Source organism: Microcebus murinus, chromosome X (genome assembly GCF_040939455.1).
Source record: "Microcebus murinus isolate Inina chromosome X, M.murinus_Inina_mat1.0, whole genome shotgun sequence".
Classification (NCBI taxonomy): Eukaryota; Metazoa; Chordata; class Mammalia; order Primates; family Cheirogaleidae; genus Microcebus; species Microcebus murinus.
This window is the reverse complement of record NC_134136.1, coordinates 124,074,465-124,078,851: the sequence shown is the minus strand read 5'-3', so window position 1 is coordinate 124,078,851 and position 4,387 is coordinate 124,074,465. Positions and strand designations below refer to the sequence as shown.

Genomic DNA, 4,387 nt, shown 5'->3' with positions numbered 1-4,387 from the left:
ATTTTGAGTATCTTTTCTTGTGCCTATTTGCCATTTGTGTATCTTCTTTGGAGAACTGTTGATTCAGATCTTTTGCCCATTTTTGTCTTTTTATTATTGAGTCACAAGTACTTTATATATTCTGGATGCTAGACCATTACCCAATATATAATTTTTAAGCTTCTCCCATTTTGTGATAAGTGTCCTTTAAAGAACAAAAAGTGTCCTTTCCTGATAAGTATCCTTTAAAGAACAAAAATTCATAATTTTGATAAAGTTCATTTAATTTTTCCTTTGTTGCTTGTGCTTTTAGTATTATATCTAAGAAACCATTGACACATCTAAAGCTACAAGGATTTGCCCCTATGTTTTCATCTCAGAGTTTTATAGTTTTAGTTATTACATTTAGGTCTTTGATCCATTTTGCATTCATTATTATACATGATATGAGGTACTATCTGCCTTAATTCTTTTGTGTATATATATCCAGTTATCTCAACACTATTTGTTGAAAAGGCCATTCTTTCCCCATTGAATTGCTTTGGCACCCTTGCCAAAAATCGATTGATTATAAATGTGAGGGTTTACTTCTGTACTCTCAATTTTATTCCACTTATCCTTGCACCAGTCCTTAATAATAAATAAGTCTTCTGATCCATGAACATGGGTGTTTTTCCATTTATTTAGATCTTCTTTATATTTTTTTTTTCTGGATGTCACTAGACAATTAAATTTTTATTGAAGCTTAATGTGGTACAGAAATACATTTCAATTGATTTAAGTCCAACACCAATGAAAGGAGAAATTATGGCACCAAAACTTTCCCTTCTCTATCATACTAAAGATTAATTTAGATTGCTATTCAAACTAGTTCTCATTTTTCTATGCTGTGTTCTACACAAATGTGCAGGTTTTCAATATTATAATTCTTAAATCTATTAGGAAAAAAATCAGACCTCAAGCCAACAAACGTCATCAAATCTACTGGGATACTGTTCAAGAACAAAATCCACTTTTGAGCATTGGTCCTCAAAACAGAGCACCTCAAAACATTAGGTGCTATGCTCATTACAGAATCAAATTGATCATGTTGACTGAAAACTTCTTCAATGAAACTTTCAATCAACATGCTTAAAATAAGTCAAAAGTGTTCCAACCACTTGATTTCATACCAAGTTGATTTTATGTTTAGAAACACTAAAAAAAGGTGTTTCGTTTATAAATACGGAAGGAACAAAACAGCACTGCATCAATCCAGTAATTATCAAAATATTGTGAGGACAAGAAATACAAAATTTAGTCAACTTTCCTATTCACTCAGTTGCTTAAATCCCACAGTATTTGCAAATACAGCTATAAGATGCCAACTCTTGAAAGCCTGTATTTTAGTTATTTTCCATTGAGTACTTTGGAATTTTGCATGTTATGTTTTACTTATTTATTCACTCATTCATATATTTTGCTTCATGGTGTTTATCTAACCTGGATGATTCTTATTCTGGGCAGTCACTCATTTGATCCTGTGAATTCCATGGTAAAAGACCACAGTCAGAGGAACAGATGAAGTCAGAACACTCACATGCATCACAAAAGTCACAGAACTTGAAGTCACAAGATGGAAAAAGATACTGAATCTGCTTTGAACCAATGTTTACAGTATATTACTTAATGGAAACTCATGGAAATGGCTGATAAAATAAAAGTTAAGGTCAATGATCCAAGCTGACCTGACTCATTCAATCTAGTACAAACTTTATGCTAAACCTTCCTGGTAATCAACTTAGTAATAAGAACCCTTTTATACTACTACTTAAGCAAGTTAGTAAAGGCATGGTACTAATTAGAAGCTAATTTCATTTACTGAGGAGCACATATGACTGATACGTAATCAATTACATATGATTTCCAAAGCTCAGCCAGTACACCCTAATCTCCACCTATAATTCTCTATGGGTCTTCCCTGCTAATCAACACTGGAGATATTTATTTTGTTGCTGTCATCCAAAAGAGCCCAAAATTAAACCCAGGGACTATCTCCCTTTCCCCATGAGGGTTATAAGATTTATATATAAACCCACAGTGATAACAGTGTATTGCTTTATTTGGAGAGTTTGAGGAAAGACACCATGGTAAGAGAAGAAATCAATTATAGGACTACAAATGCATGGACCAATAATTTTAAAATAGTAATACACAAAATAAGTGACTGGAATCATTTTCTTAACAGGACCCGACTTGTGGAAAAAAAACTTTAATTGTTGTTGCAAAAAACATCTGTATGAAGTAGAAATTGGTTCCAATAACATTAGTAAAGAATTAGTTCTAGAAAGTGGAGGTAACTGGATGTAAAAGTCTGGCAGCAGTTTAATAGAACAGTCCCAGATGGTTTGGCTGAGGCCAATACCTAATGAGGACGAAAGCCTTGTCTGTGGGGAATTTTGGATGATACCTGGAGAAATATTACACTGTGCATAAACCAAATTGAATTGTTTTCACAAATGTTGTAAAGTTCCATATAGTAAAAGTTTTTTTCTACATGCACTTCAATTTCACAGCAAGAGTGGCATAGAATACCTAAACACAGAAGAGAGCATTCATGCAAGATATCTAACTCTTTGATATAATAATGCATACAATTCAAAATGATTACACTATCATTACATCTAGGGCTTTCTGCAACTACAAGGTGGTGGTTATGGAAAGCATGGCCCCCGATATTAACATCTAGAAAGCAGCCACCACCTTCTACGTGTGTTCTCTTTTTGCGTTTTTTCTTCATCTTTCTTAATCAACTCTGCCGTTGTTGCTGCTTCTTAGCAAAACTGGTAAAAACAAAATTGTAATCATTGAACATAGCGCTCTGGCAATCAAGACGTTTAAAGCCTTCAATCTTCTGGGGCGAAGCAAGCACCGTGCGACATTTAGAACTCTGATTAACAAACAAGGTCGTCACAAATTTTCCTGGCTTGAAGACTTCCACAACTTTCCTGATCAGGTCATCATAGGAGGTCTGACTTAAGTTTGTTTCAAAGCTAACATAAGAAAATTCTGGTTCTGGAGTGATGTGAATAGTCCAATAAGTTCCATCCGATTTCATTCCATTCATTGAATACCCACAAGGATTGAACAATGTGGCATCAATGACAGAACCTGGTATCAGGTCACGAATTCCACTCTCACGAGTGACATCCTTTGCAGTAACACCGTCTTTCATGTAGAACTGGTCCATAACTGCTGGGTCAAGCTCACTCATCAGAATTTCCAGGGTCTGATCTGGCTGACTGATTACTCGACTCTCTGGGAAATCCAGAGTATATAAGTACCAACAGTCAGAATTCATACGTCCCATACAATATGCTGCTCCATTTGGGAAAATTGCATTTAGAAACTCTATTTCTTCCTGGAAATTCCGGTGTGGGTACCCTTGGTGAGAAGGCTTCATGAAATTCTTACGAGAATAAAAGAAGCTTTGAATTGAGTCAAACCCACTGTAATCCCTAGCAAGCTTCAACAGGGGAACCAGTGCTTTCAGCAAGAGGGTGGTACCACATGTCTTCAAAATGAAACGTCTCTTGGAGACAAACATGCTACTCTCACTGAGTACATAAGCTTCCTGCTTGTCAGTTTTTGTCACACTTATGATTGAACATTGCACATCCTTCAAAAGTATGTCCCACTCAGATCTCGGGATAGTGCGAAGATCCCCAGATCCTTGGTTCGCGTCAGGTTGCTGCCGGGAGAACCAAACCTCCAGCAGCTTCTCCGTCCCTTCGAAAAAATGTGCAGCTTCCATCACCGTGAGACTAGCGAACAACCAACAACCACAGAAAATCAACTAAATTAAACCTCTTCTCCCGCCGCTGCCGCCGCCGCTGCGGATTGTTCCAGCTGTGTTACTAAAGTTCAGGTTCCTTTTTTTTTTTTTGCTATAATTTTATATTAACTTTTTTTAAAAAAAGGACTAATAAAATTTTCCCGGCTTCTTTTTGTGAGCGAAAGTTGAACGTGAGTCTGTTGGAAATAGAGGCAGATACAGTTCAGTCTCTTGTAGTCCGCTGATTCCCCGTTAGAGAGAGTAGAGCGAGCGCTAGCTAATGTCGCCGGCCATACTGTGTAAGCCGATCTTCTTTATATTTTTAACAGCATGCTGTAATTTTCAGTCTATAAAGCATGCACTTCCCTGGTGAAATATATTCTTAAATATTTTGTTCTTTTTGATACTATTGTAAATGGAATTATTTACTTAATTTCATTTTAAATGTGTTAATTGCAAGCATATAGAAATCCAATTTATTTTTGTACATTGGTTGTATATCTCAGGGAATTTAGGGAGTCTGGTTTGCAAGGTTAAAATTATATATACCATATAAGACAAACTGGATGTATGTGTGTTATTTAACAAATTTAA

The 4,387-nt window shown here is 35.8% G+C and overlaps 1 pseudogene; it reads right to left on the bottom strand.

The window, feature by feature from the left end:
• Positions 1-2,062: 2,062 nt before the first annotated feature.
• Positions 2,063-4,101, bottom strand: LOC142865956 (S-adenosylmethionine decarboxylase proenzyme pseudogene; annotated as a pseudogene).
• Between the last annotated feature and the right edge of the window lie 286 nt (positions 4,102-4,387).